This window comes from Schistocerca nitens, chromosome 3 (assembly GCF_023898315.1).
Source record: "Schistocerca nitens isolate TAMUIC-IGC-003100 chromosome 3, iqSchNite1.1, whole genome shotgun sequence".
NCBI lineage: Eukaryota > Metazoa > Arthropoda > Insecta > Orthoptera > Acrididae > Schistocerca > Schistocerca nitens.
The window spans coordinates 678,691,242-678,710,875 of NC_064616.1; positions in this window are offsets into that span (position 1 = coordinate 678,691,242).

Here is a 19,634-nt window from a genome sequence, read left to right on the forward strand (position 1 = left end):
TTGTTAGACTGAGCATTTGTAAATATTTCACCCTCTACACATTCAAGTGCAGTGTGATATACTAAAGATGTTTGGAATATATTGTTAATTCTTCCGGTACCGAATTTTATGACGAGTAAAAAGGTACACAATTTTAGAACTGTTTATATAACACGTGGACAGTTAAACCATACTTCCTCGGCCGAGCACCATCTTGTACCATGGAATAGAAGAAGGTCTGTTTTCATGAAACATGTGATACGTGCAAATGAACTGAGTTTATGTAATGTCGCAACAGTTTTACTTATCTTGAGAACGGAAATGTGTGGTTGTTTCTAAAGGTCTCTATTTGTAAATGTACGAGTATTTACCTTGTAATTGGCTTTTCATAATTCGTCTGCTTAATTTTATTTCACTTACTAATTATTCGTGTGTAGCAGAGTAGTAATGTAACAGATAGACTGTTAAATACAACACTGACAAAATTTTCCCGATTACACCGTTTTAAATTTCAGTCGAATACTTGTTCCCAGTTACAAGGCCAGTTTGTACCTTGGAACATGTTTTTACATATGGAGAAACCTTAATTTTCAGTAGTAATTTTTGTAATTTCAGGAAAAAGATTTCATCACATAAAAAGTGAACACCGCTATTCACAACTGGGATAAGAAAATATATTAAACTTCTATTACACGGCTGAGTAGGGGCGAAAGAGTGAAAAGTTTACTAAGGTACAAGGCTCTTCCCCACATAAATTTCATCCAACCGTTAAAACCAGTATTATATTGTAAAATAAAAATTACAAGAGGTTTATCGAGCATAAAACTTAAAAACGCGGAAACAAGGAAGTGGGAACACTTATTACTATTACAAGGCCCCAATTTATACCCTAATAATAGGTAATCGATGTCCGTTATTACAATTACATTATAAAAATTGTCAGAAGTTCCAGTTACAAATTTGTACTAAAAAGGTCGTAGCTGGAGTCCGTTAGGATGCTGGAATTGGAATTGAACCTAGGAATACATGGCATATGGAATGTTCAATATCCAAATTTCAAACGACCTCTTTAAATAATAAGTAGATAAAAGTAAAGAAAAGTTTTTAAAAGCTATTTTAGATGACAGTGAAAATTTCAACCAACTTATTGAAAATAAATAGAGTGTGACAGTCAAAATAGAAAAAGATCGCAAATAAAAATGTGTAAAGGAGGGATCCAGCATTTTTTACAATTAAAAGAACCGTAGATATTTATGGTTTAGCAGAAAGTTACAATCATACCATGGTGGCTATCAGTTATTTCATCATATTGCAAAAACATTAGCCGTTAGTAGTTACACTTCCATTATCAAATGGGATACCGCACCTCACCTCAAACTAAACAAAACAGAGCAGAGCCACACCCGTGACATCACAACTACTGATCACAGCGCACAGAGCCAAACAAACAGAAACGTACAAATGTTTAAACAGTTTCTATAGAACACTACAGTTATTTTACATTTTAAAACGAGACAGTCATTGCATTTTCAAATTTCTACCAAGAAGGCCGCTCTACAGCACTTCAAGCTGCAGGAGTTGAAGGTACGAATACGGCACATTTCCTTGGCCTGTTTTATTGCTTGCTCAATGCACGCATTGAATAACGCCGAAATGGAGTCTCACGGCTTCAACAGGAAGATGAGTCACTGATGTGTCGGGTCGGTTTCACACACGAATGTCAGACGGCTGTCAACGTTATGGCTGTGCAGTGCGAGGACAGTATCCTGTTACGAACTATCCAGTCCTAAAGTACATTGGGCCATAGGTACGTTTTTCAAATCTATAAATCACGGGAATACCGCACCCACCTCGTGAACACTTTCCTCCAGCAGGCACGATTCGACCTAGTGAAATGGTCTACGGTGTCTGCTGTCATGAACCCTACCGAGAATGCCTGTCATGTATTGTAACTTTCAGTGCATCGTCGCGGAGGTCTCATCACACACTGGACTGCCCCAGGAGGCGCGACGTCGACGTGTGGAGTAGGCCTGGAAAGTTACAGCACGACCGCATTATGGACGGCGTGGCGGGTCAAGGGGGATGCAGGCAAGTTACAATGAGCAGGGTGGGGCAACATGGCATTTAAGCGTAGCGTATCTTGTTTTCACAGATATGCTAAGATATGTACTTCCGAAAAGACTGCCATCATTTTGGTTAACTGTATGGTTTATTTCACAGTAAAGTTGGGTTTTTTGTTTATAGAGCTTATTCATTCGTTATCTGCACCCCTTAAATCTAAGCCCACATACATTCGTATATATGCAGCAGCCGGTGCATTGTTGTTAAGCCTACATATAAGGAAGTGGTATGATATAGCAAGAAATTTTTTACACGTCGGAGGAAAGGCAAGAACATCGTTCAGCGGGCCAATTCAAAGAGGAATCGCAAAAAAACAAGAAATCTGGAATAACAAAAGAAGAAATATTACATGATTTAATAACGGAAAGTTTTTACAAAAATAAGCGACAGTTAAATGAAGCTGGAGTTTCTGTACAATTAGCCCCAGCGGGACCGAAAAAGCACATTTTGAGCAAAAGATGTTAACACGGAACAACACTTAAATTTGCCCGAAGACAGCGGTGTTCCACCACGATAAGCGACAGATGTTCAGTGATCACTGTGAAGGACACGAAGATCGTTCAAATGGCTCTGAGCACTATGGTGGGACTTAACTTCTGAGGTCATCAGTCCCCTAGAACTTAGAACTACTTAAACCTAAGGACATCACACACATCCACGCCCAAGGCAGGATTTGAACCTGCGACCGTGGCGGTCGCGCGGTTCCAGACTGTAGCGCCTAGAACCGCTCGGCCACCTCGGCCGGCGACACGAAGATGCCGCATACTTGTGTGAAGCAGCGTTATTAGCTTCTGAGAGAATTTGATTGGGGCCTCATTGTGGGTCTCCATTTGGCAGGCTAGCCGAATAGTGCAATATCCAGCTTTGTGGAGGATTTGGATGAGGCACTGGCCAAATGATAGACTGCATGGCGAAATAGGACAAGCTACCTCGTAGTCAAGATTCCGGGCGACCATATCTTCTGACCACTACAAGGTAGGATAGCCTTACTTTTTACCAAGGATATTGTAACCCTTCACATCTGCGCCTGTCACCCGAGAACAAAGAACGGGCTTCTGTATGATTGTGTGTCATCCCGCACCATTGGTCGGAGACTAGCAACACTGGAACTAGGGAATTACCGCCCAAAGCAGGCTGCCGTTTACACCACAGCACAAACGGTTGCCTTTGAAATGGTGTCGTAACCAGGATGCATGGATTCTACATCTACATCTACATCTGCATAGATATTGCTCAAGCCATCGTACGGTGCATGGCGGAGGGTACCCTATACCATTACTTGTCATTTCCTTTCCTGTTCCACTTGGAAATAGAGCGAGGGAAGAACGACTGTCTATATGTCTCCGTATGAACCCTAATTTCTCGTATCTCATCTTCGTGGTACTCACGCGAAATGTATGTTGGCGGCTGCAGAATCATTCTGAAATCAGATCCAAATTCCTATTCTATAAATTTTATCAGTAGTGTTTCTCGAAAACAACGTTGCCTTCCCATTTGAGTTCACGAAGTATCTCCGGAATACTTGCGTGTTGTTCGAACCCACTGGTAACAAATTTAGCAGCACGCCTCTGAATTGCTTCTCTGTCTTCCTTCAGTCTGATCTGGTACGGATCCCAAACACTCGTGCAATACTCAAGAATAGGTCGCACCAGCATCCTACATGCGGTCTCCTTTCCTAAAATTCTGCCAATGAACCGAAGTCGACCATTCACCTTCCACACCACAGTTCTCACATGTTCGTTCCATCTCATATAGCTTTGCAGCGTTACACTCAGATATTTAAACGACTAGACTGTGTCAAGCAGGACACTAGTAATACCGTATGCGTACATTACATTTTTGATCTTCCTACTCACCCGCATTAACTCACAATTTTCCACATTTAGGGCAATCTGCCAGTCATCACGCCAACTAGAAATTTTGTCTAAGTCGTCTTGCATCTTCCTACATTCACTTAACTTCGACACCTTAACGTACACCACGGCTTCATCAGGAAATAACCGCAGGTTGCTGCCCATCCTGTCCTCTAAATCATTTATGTGTATACAGAACAACAGCGGATCTGAATGCTAATGAATGGAGTCGCATTTTGTACTGTGTCGAATAGCGGTTCTGCACTACCCGGATGACCATCGTCCGCAAATATGGCGGCAACCTGGGGAGAGGTTGCTTTCTTCCTATGTTTTGGATAGACACAGCGGTGTTACTGCTGGCGTCGTGGTGTGGAGAGCCATCGGTTATGACTTCAGATCTCGGCTGGTAGTGATTGAGGGGGCAGATCGGTACCTCACAAACATTCTGTATCTTCATGTGTTACCTCTCATACGATAGTATCGTGATGCCATTTTTCAACACGACAGTGCTCATCCACACGTGACACGTGTCTTAGTGAAACATGTGCGTGATTTCGAGGTACACGTATAGGTATCATGATCCCCAGATATGTCCCCGAAAGGATACGTGTGAGACCATCTAGGTCGTCAACCACGTCCCAAAGCCAGTATCCTAGAAGTTAAGGCCCAGTTTCAACAGCTGTGGGTCAGATTGCGTCGGGAGAAGATACCGAATCAGTGTATGTGGCCAGGTCATATGGAGTGTAATGTCATATTGTAAGTGAGTCGTACCGCCAGGTTCTTTGTACGTCTGAATCGGTTTTGTAATCGCCGAAGTAACGTAAGCTTTCAACACGCGAAGTTCCATTTCATTTCCTCCTCCCTTCTGTGTGCTTCACTTTTTTTGTGAAGCAATTATTTTCGTTTACGTCACTTCCTATGGTCAAAATCCAACAGTTTTGGCATGTAGCAGCCCAGGCTTTGCTAGTACATTGTCATTCCTTCATTAATAACATTTTATATAGAGGATGTTGTAACGATGTTACAAAGATTCAGAGATGATGGAGTAGGGTAAATGTATCAATTTGAGAAAAGGGAAACAACCGAGCCGAAACTTATAAGCAGAAATCGTTCTGACACCTCTGACAACGCACCTCTTCTGCTCCAAGCTCTGTGATTTTCATGTTTTGGGAGGAGGTTGTATGGACCAAATCAAGAAAGAAAATATCCCACTAATCATGGACCCTAAAATGCATATCTTAAGAGCTATGAGCACTTTCCAGTAGAAGAGATGCGTGACACAGTAGAAAAGACGAACAAGTGCTCATACCTCTTAAGGTATGCGATCCAGAAGATCTTCACCGTCACGCAACAACACCTAGTTTTTGAAAGTTGGCACTTGAATTGTAGTCTGCAGATTATAGAATTTATAACAGGTATACATACAAAACGGTTCGAGTTGCTCTTTCATTTGCTGTATTATTTATAATCGTAAGGTGAATGTGATAAATGCTGCAAAGCCTTAATACGCCGGTATTCATTCTCAAACACCCAGTATTCGTGTTCGGCGCTTCGAAATTTATAAAGATCGTCTACTTCCGTCTCTGCAAAAAATCCCCCGTGGAATGCAATTTAAAAAATCTACATACTACCCTTTGGCCATCTGGCGCACAGATATTGAATCCAGAAAGCACATGCTATTAATCTATTTTACTATGCTACAGTGCTACAACACAGATTTTGTAGTTTATGGTTCTACACTACACCACATTAAACTTCCGTACTTGACATTCTAACGTAGCTGGATTTTCTTATTTGTCTTGATATTTAGCCACTGGCATAGCTCAGACTTCACTGGGGCTGTAATGCCGTACTGCCCAAGGTTAAAGTGATGGTCGTCAGCGTCCCAGGAAATCCTTCCTGGCCGACTCCAGGACTCATGTCCTGGCTGTCTCCGGAGGTTGCGTGAACGCTCTGCCGAGGGGCGTCTTGTTGTCATGCTGTATGACCTCTTCTTGATTGTCTTTCGGCTATGTAGGCTGCCAACTCGTAAGCTGATATTTTGGCTGTCAACAAGCTCAGCTTCTGCCATAGCTCCTAATTCTTTATAATGTTACCGGGAGTTATACTGCGAAAGACGTTCCTATCTTGATCTGTAACATCTTATCTAGTGGCATAAACCCAGACGATGTCTAGGATTCTGATTGCTCCACATTGACAAGTACGAGTATATGTGGTGCGTTATCGTATTTTCAGAAAGTAGTGGGATATTGACCATGTCCGGACTGGTAGAGTATAGCTTCAGTGATCGAAAGGAAGTGTGACATTCTAGATCTTTCTTTTATGTTAGAGAGGGGTTGGTAGGTTCTCCTCCCTGTTTCTGCCCTGTATCAGATTTCTTGCAGTATCTATTAATGCATGCCTTTATTTCGGTATTTGATGCAGCTCTTGTGCCCAGTATATCATTTACCTTATCATATTCGCCCTTCTTGAGCCAACAGTGCTTTACTGCTAGGTCCAGCGGTAGTAAGCCTAGTATACCAGCGAGTCCTAAGTCGGTCTTGTTCTATACGCGTCTCTCAGGCGCAAGAGTACACGTCTCTTTGGTTTTCCGGCTCTATGAGCACATACGCTCGATCCGTAGCTCTTAATAGCGATTAAGAGTTACATTCTTATGGCATAAAAGAGACAGTTATAAATAAAAACCATTCAGTGAACTTATTTACAATTTATTACTGGACAGAAATGTACTTTTGTGGACTGTAGAAAAGGCACACCAAGCCTGAAGAGTGTTATAGAGCAAAAGTAAGCAGGGCACAATTCACGTGTGGGCAAGCAGACTGGTGACACGTGTGGACTCGGGAATATCGAAAAAGGTGCGATCGAGTTGCTGCGAGAGCACTCACGCCAGCGACATCGTGCGTGGAAGCCACTGCACAATGAACACAACAGTTTACACAAAGTGAGAGCCTCGAATTGCGACTGGACGAACGAAAGTGACTGGAGTTCCACCAGCTCTGCATGATAACTGTTGTGGAGCAAGAGAACCAATGTCAAGATGCCGGGAAGTGGGCGCTTTCCATCTGCAAATTCGGCTATAGACTGTCACTCACAGGTAGTAGTCACTCCCAGCACTCGGTGAGTGCGAGTGTTTCGGCGAGAAGACCGCCAGCGATTCCTGGGCAGTGCTGTGTAGCATGGACAAGGAAACACGAAGTGGACATTGAAACATATTGTTGAGCGCTGCCACCGTTAGATGCGGATATGGTGGACGTACGACCAGGTGTGACTGAACTTCTTACGAACTAGGAATGCAGGAAATAGCGCAAAAACAGCGAAGTTCAGGTGTTTGTGGTAGATACTAGGACAGGTATTCCACGTTGCAATGACCTACTACACTAAGCCAAAAATGGTTCAAATGGCTCTGAGCACTATGGGACTTAACATCTGAGGTCATCAATCCCCTAGAACTTAGAACTACTTAAACCTAACTAACCTAAGGACATCACACACATCCATGCCCGAGGCAGGATTCGAACCTGCGACCGTAGCGGTCGCGCGGTTCCAGACTGAAGCGCCTTTAACCGCGTGGCCACACTGGCCGGCTACACTAAGCCAAACACGCCTCGTATGGAGAAGTTTAATTTCATGGACGACGTTACTAATTACCGTATTGCAGAAGGCAAAACGCGTAGTGTATAGTGGAAAGTACTGCCTTTCGTTTAAAGAAAGCCGCGCGGGATTAGCCGAGCGGTCTAAGGCGCTGCAGTCATGGACTATGCGGCTGGTCCCGGCGGAGGTTCGAGTCCTCACTCGGGCATTGGTGTGGGTGTCTGTCCTTAGGACAATTTAGGTTAAGTAGTGTGTAAGCTTAGGGACTGATGACCTTAGCCGTTAAGTCCCATAAGATTTCACACACATTTGAAAATTTTTTTGTTTAAAGAAAAAAACTGATTGGTGGACGTGAAACTACAATAAGAAGGACAAATTCAAGACCTAAGAAATGAGAATATAAGTCACCGGTCAGAAATAACACAGTCTGCCTTCCAAGACGCAAAACTATGGTTTGAACATCCTGACGCAGGAAGCACTAGACTGACAAATGACAACAGCCTGTCTTTTACGACTGTTACATCAAAAGCAGGCCGACATATCTTACAGCTGCAAAAATCCCTCAAGACAAATCTCGACAAGCCACAGTCTTCTATTTAGAACAGAGCAATAAGCAAGATATCCAAGCACAGCATATAAGTCATACCCAAGAGGTTAACCCATTCAAGAATCGACTAAATATAATATCTCTGAGGACTACAACTAAAGTGGTAACAGCTGAGGGTGAAGCATGTTTCCAGAAATACATGGACGAAAGCTTCCCTGTAATGGATATAACTTTGCCACAGCAAGGAGTGAAATACACAGCTAAAAAACTATTTGACTATGTGTCCATGGAAATAAAATATTTGACAGACGCCATAAGTGTTTTAAATGAAGATAAAAGTCGTTTCTCCGAAACAACTACGTAGATGAATTCTTGCTCGGAAATACGTAGTGAGTTATGTGTAAATAACCAGTACGGAGCTGTATAAACAAATATTATTTGGTTTTATATGCAATACTTTATTCAAAACCATTTCATGTCATTAAGTTTACCGTGAATATGATCTATGCAACATGGAACTAACTTACGTGATCTCCAGGTTCCCGCAGCAGTTTCCGCGACTATTAACACGGGCCTCGATGGAATGGCCTACCCAGGGAGCTGAGAAGTGATGAATGGGTGTGGACTGATATGCGGGGATGTCACCATTCAACTTCTCCTTAATCTGACGGAATGGGACTCAAAAACCGGTGGAATCGTCACCTATTCGGACTGTATTTTTGTCATGGCTCCTGCAGCCTCTAAAGCTACGTTACAGGGAATGGCACCGAGGACCACCCATATACTGTCAAAAGAAAAGCTCAGAAGGAAGCCAGTCAAAGCTAGGAGGGAAAGCATCAATAAACAAGGTGGCGTGCAGTTATATTGAATAGGGACTGTAGAGAGAGAGGCCAAAATACAATATCCATCCCTCTTACAAACATTTATGAAATGCTGTTTGAAACTGATAGTGAACCTTAGCCAATGAAGATGAATGTTACTGCAGAGTGCTCCAAAATATTCCTATCGGACATCACGAAATGCCACAAACAGAAGAAGTGGTAGAAGAGAGTAAACGCTCTACAAAACCCTTATAAGAATTTTCTCCGAAAATTACGAAGTACGTATGGTTCGGCACCCTACCCATGGGGGAAATATGCCAGATTTGTTGGTAGAAAACAGACGGCTTTGACAATGTTCCCATAGAGACAGGGATTAATGACAGCGGTTTAGTTGTAACAGCAATACGAACCCAGGAACTCAGGACTTGAAAATAAGCAGGAAATTCTATATACTCAGTAAAATAAATAAGGAGAAGATTACTTCATTTCACAGGCAAGAACTGAAAGCTTTAGATCCAGGGGGGAGCACGTAGAGTCAACTGTGCCTCAAGTTCAAACAAATAATGGACTAAGCTCCAGAAAAATAATTAAAGATAAAAATAATTAATGATAGAAATAATTAAAGATAAAAATAATGAAGGGAGTATCTGCCATCTTTAATTATATTTAGGAAGCTTTTTAAGTAAGAATTTACTCTGCACAACAGATACAAAATACAGCATAAATCCGAAGATAGCGTAACGTGTCTCATTTAAAGTTTCGCTATTAGAAGGGCAAAGCGTGAAGTATTCAGCAACTACCGAAACAAAATGTTATCACTGGACCTGCCTGAAAATCCCAAGAAACTTCTGTTACACGTTAAGGATGTCAGTGGCATAAAAATAGCGCACACGAACTAGTAGACGAGAAAAGAAGCGAAAGGAAAATAGCAAAACAAAAGTAGGAATGTTGAATTATTTTTGCAAACTTTCTTTGCAAAGGAAAATCGAGGAACGTTGCCGTCATCCAGCGGCATAGTAATCAGAGCTAGTGCCATTGAAGAGCAGATAAAATAGGTGAAATTCAATAGTGTCCCAGGCCCGAAAGTGTCCCTGTCATGTTCTGTATAGAGTTTGCGAATGAATTACTCCGCTCTTTATCATAATATAACGCAGATCCCTTGAGCAGAGGTACGTTCCTCGTGATTCGAAAGGAGCGAAGGCCATACCGACTTACAAGAAAGAAAGCAGAACTAACCACAGAAATACTGTCCAATATCACGTACCTGTATTTGCAGCAGAATACATATTGTAAGCTCAAACGCAATGACCTACCTGCAACAAAATAAACTCCTCCATGGAAATCAGCATGTAATATGGCAGTGTGTCCTGTAATTGTGTCGGTGCTTGAGATACAGAGTTTCGAGCATGGAGAGTTTATCCATAAATGAGGCACCCTCTCCTTCAATATGTCAATGCCAAAGCACACACATCTGCAACAATCAGACGCCTTAGGTTCACTGTCATCGATCATCCTCCACTCAGTCCCGACGAGGCAGTATCCGATTTACATCTGTTTCCAAAGTTAAAGAACATGTATGAGGACTTCACTTTGATAATGATGAAGTGGTGCAAGCAGAGGTGAGGTGGTGGCTCCGTCAGCAAAGTCAAACATTCTACAGTGACAGTATCAAGAAACTGATTTCTCGTTGGGAGAAATGCGTTCGTCGTTATGGTGACTACGCTAGGAAATAAATACGTGGACATGAAGAACTAAGATGTAGAATGTTAATGAAGTTTATTTTTTAAACAACCTTTAAGAGTTTTCACATGAAAATTCGGAGATATTACTTTTCAATACGCCCTCATACTAATGACTTAGCGGATAATGTCAGATGTAATTTTAGACATTTAGAAAACAATACAGTTAAGTATGGAGAAATTATAACCGGAAAATTTCAGTTAGATCTATAAAAAATAGCAGACTGGTGCCAAACTGGCCACTAGGTGTTAAGGAAATGCAAGTCTGGGACTTTCACAAATCGTAAATTCGTAGAATAACTTGACTGCCAAATATTTTACTTCCTTGAGATTATATCGTTGTACGGTGTGCGCTGTTTACAAGTTCTGGCAATTTTACTTTAACTGGCCCGATACCCTTCCAGGCGGCAAAGCCGTCACTTAGGCCAAGGGAGTGAAGTCGTTTGTAGCATGTCTTTGAGTGTGGTGGTATTTAATTGTTTGTGTGTTGTATTTTCTGAAAAGGATATCAAGGATCAGTCTAGCATTTGTCCAAACGAGCGTGAAAAACCACCTAAAAACCACAAGCAGGCTGGCCTTCGTAACTGATAAACGGTCGTTGATTCACTGTACGAATTCGATCCGGAGTTGACTGGCCTCCCTGTCCCGTAAAGTAGAGTGATGTAAGCTATACGAGCATATTCTTTGACTAGCACGTAAATGAGTCACCAAGTCAGTTACGTCATACAAACAGTTGGAAGTAGTAACGTGCGTACAGAGGTAGGAACCAAAACGTCGGGTCACTTGTAGGTAAAGCAAACGGCAGTCACTGATGGTGAGGTCTTGGGAAACTGCAGTTTGTCTTCAAAAGAAACAGCATACAAAACAGTTTTGTAGGCCACACTTTAACACTGCGCAAGCGTTTGGGATTCGTCTGAAGTCTAACTAAGAGAGGAAATCGAGAGTATACAAAAAAAGAGCGGCGCAGACGGTCACAAGCTTCTTTGGCTGGGGAGAGTGTAGCAGAAACATTGAAAAGTAGTAGCTTGTAGGCATTATAAGAAGGCTGCAGAACATATTTCGATCAGCTGCTTAGAAATAGTCAAGAGTCTTTCATGACATAAACTAAAAAGGCTGTTCGGCCCCTAGATATCCATTCAGCAGAGATGGAGAAGATAAAAATAGTCAAATAACAGCTCTAACAGATACATACAATCAATGATTCTTTCCACCCTTTATCCAGTAATGGAACGGGGAGAAATCCTAATACATGCTACAATAAAAAGTACCCACTGCGCTATAGTTGATAATAATTCAAGGAATATATACAGAGTGTTTCAACGGCTTTGCATCAGCCGTCCAGCTGTGACTGATCACGTCACTCCACTCCATTTTGGCCGATGCAGCAATAATGGGTCAACGTTTCAAACTTATAAAACAGTCTCTGTTGAAAGTTTTTTTTATTAATAACGACGCGTTCCTCGCATTTAACGCAACTTCAGAGTAGCCGTAAGAAGGAGTAGCAATCTTGTTACATTACAGTTTATTCACGAACCTATCTAGCATCGATTAATGGGAAAGGTTACGCTAAAGGTGAGAAGTAAAGTGATTCACTTGCCTTGAACAGTGGAGACCGCAATAGTGATACTTAAAAAGCATTGATATGATGACGTTAAAGGTCGCAGTGGTCAAATATAAACATAGGAAAGTTTTAAACGGAAAGTGAAAACCTCTAAGTGAGGAACAACTCCTGTTAGAGCCAGAATGTTCGCTGAAGCTTTCCGACGACGCTAAGTGTCTTTTATAATTGCTTATGACCCTATGAGGCAGCAGGGCGTAGGCACTCTGCGACATTGGGTATGCTATGTGTGTTGCCTATGATCCAGTCATCTGGTCCCCTTAAAAGGGCGTAGGCCCAACAGAGTTAAAGTTACCTATTCACTTCTGAAATTTCGCCACTTACATACACTCATTCTCAAGGTTTTCATGTTGAAAATACTAGGGTTGTACAGAAAGTAAGTTCCGATCGGTGGAAACCACAGTGAAAATCAGCAACATTTTATTTGCAAGATTAATTACACTTTCCAGATACTTCTCTACATAGTCGCGGCTCCGACGTAGACATTTGTCGGAGCGTTATACCAAATTTCCAACGCCATCGTCATAGAAGGCATCCGCCTGTGCTTTCCGACAATTCTCTACACTAGTCTATAACGCGTAGCCTGCGCCCAAGTATTGTCTTCGTATCCAGCGTTTCATGTGAACAGAGATGATACTCAGGACGAGTCATTTAGAGCTGTGTTGTGGATGATCGAGCATATCCCATCGAAAAAGCTGCAGGAGCGTCTTCACTGCCCCTGCAGAGTGCGGCTGAGAATTGCCATGACGAAGGAAGTGCGTGGCAGTTGTGTTAGGTGGGCTGCATTCATTAAGGCGAAGCGTCTCAGCGGGCCCTCCTACGTGGCGGGAGACATCGTTGTTATAGGCAGCTTTACTCGCTCACAGTGCGCTCACAACTGAAAAGAGCGTCTTGATGCGATCGACGGTCATACTAGAGACACTACCCAACAGTTCCGTGCAAAGCTTCATCGGGTTTTCACTGTGGTGTCCATTTCGCGACCGATCGGAACTTACTTTCTGGACAACCTTCGTAACTCAGTCAATTTACTGGGATAAGTAGCATGCAGATGCAACGCACCGGATTGGCAGGCCTTGCTTTTCGTCGTTATAGGACCGGCAAATTCTATAAAAAGACGCCTGTCGTCACCGTGAAGCGTCAGCGAACGTTTTGTCTCTAAGAATAGTTGTTCCACATGACGTGATCTATCACTACTAGACGATTGGTAGAAAGACTTTGAAACACCCTGTGTATAAATGTAGATGAACAACGTAACTGCATTGCGCATATTGGCATTAAAAGAAACAATGACGTACCTGTACAAACTGAAAGAACTGGGATATTCGCTTGAATGGATACCACAACACCTTTTTTCCTCAATATTCACTTTAGCACTGTTTCAAAAGCGTCGTCGGCAGATGGGTGCGTTCATGGTAACGTCACAGACGGACCTTCCGATGAATTCACTATATGCGCTTCTCTGGATATATCGTGGTTAAATGAGCGTCAGGTATCATACAGGGGCGTAAATTCTCAAAGAGCATTTAAGAAATGACCCAGAAAATAATCAGAACAGGGATCAATAACAACATCCATATGAAACACAGAAGGTGAATATGTGGGACAGTAAATAAAATAATGTGAATAACGGTCGAGGAATGTATTCTATCTGCCCAAATAACTGAGGAAAGCCAAAGTTGCAATATGTCTAACCCTAGTAGGGACACATTACTTAGAATATTTAAAAGGACATGGTACATACCCGACATATAGAAAGATTCAAGCTCAGGAAACAAGGAACTCCAGAACATGTAGTATAGCTCCAACAGGCTTGCTCTACTACCTGCTGCAAATCTGTACTTGGCATCACGGTCTTCTGCGCCCTGGAACGAAGTAAACAGAATCACTGATATGGTCTCTGCAAACAGGTTACACGGGTTTCAGAGAAAACGCCGTAGAAGTCCTCAAAAAGTCCAGAGTAATTAACGAGGTTACTTCCTGTGATGGGATCGTATGACAAATACGACGAGAATTTGACGACCTCTACATAACTCTGGGAACTCTGTAGGAGTTCCCCACGTAAATGTTAGCATTTCATGGAAATTTTAAATAAGATTAACCCTATAGATAAGTTCTTCGTTTTACCACACGAGGTGCATTCAAGTTCTAAGGCCTCCGATTTTTTTTCTCCGGACTGGAAAGAGATAGAAACATGCGCATTTAAAATGAGGCCGCATTCATTGTCACTACGCCCCAGAGATGGCAGCACCGTACGGCAGATGGAATTTTACCGCCAGCGGCGAGAATGAGAAATGTTTTAAATACTTAAAATGGCGACGTTTCCCTTACTTGAACAGCGTGCAATCATTCGTTTTCTGAATTTGCGTGGTGTGAAACCAATTGAAATTCATCGACAGTTGAAGGAGACATGTGGTGATGGAGTTATGGATGTGTGAAAGTGCGTTCGTGGGTGTGACAGTTTAATGAAGGCAGAACATCGTGTGACAACAAACCGAAACAACCTCGAGCTCGCACAAGCCGGTCTGACAACATGATCGAGAAAGTGGAGAGAATTGTTTTGGGGGATCGCCGGATAACTGTTGAACAGATCGCCTCCAGAGTTGGCATTTCTGTGGGTTCTGTGCACACAATCCTGCATAACGACCTGAAAATGCGAAAAGTGTCATCCAGGTGGGTGCCACGAATGCTGACGGACAACCACATGGCTGCCCGTGTGGCATGTTGCCAAGCAATGTTGACGCGCAACGACAGCATGAATGGGACTTTCTTTTCGTCGGTTGTGACAATGGATGAGACGTGGATGTCATTTTTCAATCCAGAAACAAAGCGTCAGTCAGCTCAATGGAAGCACACAGATTCACCGCCACCAAAAAAATTTCGGGTAACTGCCAGTGCTGAAAAAATGATGGTGTCCATGTTCTGGGACAACGAGGGCGTAATCCTTACCCATTGCGTTCCAAAGGGCACTACAGTAACAGGTGCATCCTACGAAAATGTTTTGAAGAACAGATTCCTTCCTGCACTGCAACAAAAACGTTCGGGAAGGGCTGCGCGTGTCCTGTTTCACCAAGACAACGCACCCGCACATCGAGCTAACGTTACGCAACAGTTTCTTCGTGATAACAACTTTGAAGTGATTCCTCATGCTCCCTACTCACCTGACCTGGCTCCTAGTGACTTTTGGCTTTTTCCAACAATGAAAGACACTCTCCGTGGCCGCACATTCACCAGCCGTGCTACTATTGCCTCAGCGATTTTCCAGTGGTCAAAACAGACTCCTAAAGAAGCCTTCGCCGCTGCCATGGAATCATGGCGTCAGCGTTGTGAAAAATGTGTACGTCTGCAGGGCGATTATGTCGAGAAGTAACGCCAGTTTCATCGATTTCGGGTGAGTAGTTAATTAGAAAAAAAATCGGAGGCCTTAGAACTTGAATGTACCCCGTAAGTCCCAATATCAGAATAAACCATTTGTACCTTTCCTAAGCTGAAAGTGTAGTTATTTAGCACCGTTTAAACTACATAAAATCGATCCTAAAGAGGAGTCAAGTCTCAAGGACGAACTGTTGTTTTTATTTTATAAACTAATTTCCCACCAAATATTACTATCTTTATTGTTAAATATGTCCATGCGAAAGTTTAGAATCAAAAACTTTTAATCATATATATAAATCTGCATTTAGTTGAATGGTGTACTAATTCAATGTTAGTAATTACATGAAATAATTCACAGCACCTTTGATCCTTAATATAAACAGATAATCACAGAAATACCAAGAAATCATAGTCCACCATACATTAAAGGTGGGGAGCCAAGAACAATAGGCCGTTAGGAATAATAATAAGAAATTCGCAGGGGTTTTGTGATGTGTATCGTGTAATTGTCCAGTACTATGTCAGTCGATCGAGCGCCGCCGTTGAACGTTTTAACTAAACTGGCACAAAGCTGACACCATTCACGAGCGTATGACCACATTTAACTATCTTGTATTGAGGACTCTAGTAAAATTACGACTGGCAGTAATTGGCGTTTCGAAGATATAGTCACTGCAAAACATTTGCTATCACTGTACACTACGGCGTCGTAGGTCCTTCATCATCAACATGTACTGAACAATCGACGAAAAAAGGAAAAAAAAAAAAAAAGAAAACGCTGAGTAAGAAAGAGTAGGATTAAACTGGGATGAATCATGGTAGTACTTGATGGGGATATTACATATGGTCAATGTGCCTTCAGCGCCAAATTTTAGCTTAGCGTATGTTTCTTCCGTCATTTTTGGAAACATATCACACTTTCCTTATTCTAATTGTTATTTGACATAATTGGTCCACACTTTAATTTACACTTCATGTTTGTGTGTTAGGCTCTACGGTATTTAGTTCTCATTTTACTTTTTTACGCACTAGGTGTTCCAGATGATGTCGACATTTTCAGTATCACCAAAATCGTTGAGGATATCGTAATAGGATTGCGTTAAATGGGAGTACGCGAAAAGCTGAGTAAATTTCCATGAATCATTTCGAAGTTATTGAATAAACTATGATTTTTAATGAAACGTGGAATTTATTTTAATAGCATTTGAAAGCTGTCAAAAGCAGGAGCCCAGTGCTATACACATTATTAACAGTTACAACGAAAATTTCGCAAATGTATCCTGGAAGTAAGTGTGTTAACTGTAATGGGGATGGCTGCGGCGCAAGGCAGTTTTACGTCCATTGCTGTGTAAACTGCGCGCAGCGAGCTCCTGACAGCGAGAACCAATTATTACCCGCAGGCGAGTTATCGGCGAGTTTGCGTTTGTGGCAGTGCATACGGGATGAACTTTACTGTTTCTGTCGTTAGTCAGAACGCAGCTACGCGATGTTTGCGAAGCGCTGGAGGTAAAGCTGCCCTCCCCGACAACTTTCGATCTCACGTTCAGCATATCTCCCATCCACTTTTACGTTAAATTTCTTTGGAAATACTAACAAATGTTAACAAACGATCGATAAACGTCGCTAATATATTCAGTGTTTGAGAATGCGCTTAAAAATACAAAACTGTAGTAATTTCTCTATATTTGTAAACAAAACGTCACGAATAAGAAGTGAATTACTCGCTCCTTTGCTTGAATGATTTCTCAAAAACCCAGTTTCGAGATAATGAAACGTTTATGGAATTATTAGGTATCCCCATTATTCAGGACATCTTATGAATTGACATGATTGGCTACTACCCCTAGAAATACATCGAATTCGCTCAGCGGCACTAAATCCAGATATACATAAATGATTTTTAGTTAATTTTATTCCATTCTCGAGTGTTTTATGAAAGTTTTATTTTTTTGCAACAAGAAAAAACAGCGAACAAGAGCACACCATGACATACATTTTTAAAGATTTTCAGAACACTCAAGGGGCTAGCGTAACGAATCCTAATATTTTATCAAGGAAAATTTCCCATGAGGTCCACCTAACTTTCGTTGACCTACAGTATTTGTGATTGAGTGTAGAAGAAATCAGTTATTTAAGACAACATAAGGTTAATAGACATGAAATATATTGTCAAATGCCACTTTTATGTGAAGCTTTAGAAGCATATTATAGACCTAATTTGAGGTAAAAATGATCTCCTAAATCTACTGTTAGGAAACTAAGAACGTTTAAACCTACAAAAATATTTCAAACCGGCTTCTCTACGAAAATTTAAAAACATCTTCATTCGGGTTAAGAGAAATTGGAAGTAACTCCTTAGTCGTACAATATGCACCATTGTAAAGAACAAAGTCAGAGTCACGAACATAATTTAATTTTACAGTCTATTCTTTGAATCTTAAACTGAAAATTTTACACATTACAAATTAATCCATCGAATTTTTCTTGATATTAGTTTTTGCGAATGATTCGGAAAGCTTAATATAATAATGAAGCATAACTGTACAACCGACTACAAACAATGTGTTCTTTCACAAAATTATTACAAAAAAATTTAATTGAGTTCCATGCAAGTTTTTTCCATTTTTTCGTGGGATGAATGGAACTTATTAAAGTGAAGTATATTTTCAAAAGTCATTGTCAAGTATACTACGTAGGTGTTCTTATGTCGAATTGTACGGTGGATAATAACGAATTTTTTTAAAAAAAGTTGAAAGGCCTACTTATAGCATAACTTGAGATTCTTATTCAGCTGCAGGTGTTTCTTCCCGAGGTATTATGTGAAAGCTTGTGTAGTAGGATGCTTGCTGATGAGTAAATATTGGTAAAATGGCCTAACATCCAAGTTTAGCCTTTTTACCTTACATCAAAAGATGTGCGCCAGCTACTCTGTAGTATCTCTCTATTTTCGATGATAAGCGAAGCGGTTCTGTTCACCATTGTGAGTTTCTTGCTGGTTCATGTCCAAACTCGTGTTTGGTTCTTACGTATGAAAAATAGGCGATAAAAGAAATCACATGGCAGTTAATGCAATAAAAGCTAAGCTATAGTTTAATTTTCCGTTGTCGTTCGGTCGTATCATTGAAGTTTTCGTACCACGCAGCTCCCACACAAGTCTTTTCATACTGTGTTATGGATATTATACCAGATAGTGTTCCAGTCCCGAGTTGGTCCTTCGCCTCTATAGGGTTGGGAGAAAAATGGCTTGTAATGATGTCATAGATTCGCAACAGGCTACGTGTCACAAAAAATGCAGTCTAATGTAACATAGGTGAACACGAGTTGTAAAAATGATTGGAGGCTCATGTTCGGAAACTCGAGTGCTTCATTAAGACTTATATTAATACAGTCGTGTTTGCCACGGATGATTTTGAAAGTGCGTTTGGCATATATGGCCAGGTAGTGGTCCATGAATTTCTGAATTGCAACTCTCCTGTACTACAAAATGAGGCTACATTAAATCTATTCATCCGCCACATGTACCAGCAGATCGCCGTTGAATAGGTTTGTTCAATCGATTTAGGTTTGAGTAGTACCTACTTTGTGTATTGTAACTTAGTAAGTACGTAACTATTGATGTAGTTCTTTCATCACACTACATAGAGCATTCATGTTTTGCTGCTGAAGGTTGCCCGAATAGCCCGTACCGAGCGAGATGCCGCAGTGGTTAGTATAAAGGACTCACATTCTGGAGGACGACGGTTCAAATCATCCGTCCCGCCATCCAGATGTAGATTTTCTGTGATTTATGTAAACAGGCCACGAAGGTTCCTGTCGAAGGGTACGGCCAATTTCCTTCTCTGTCCTTCACCTATCCGGGCTTGTCCTTCGTCTCTAAAGACACTAATCTTACTTTTCCTTTATTCCAATTAGCAAGTAATTATGTGAAACTTCCTGGCAGATTAAAACTGTGTGCCGGACCGAGACTCGAACTCGGGACCTTTGCCTTTCGCG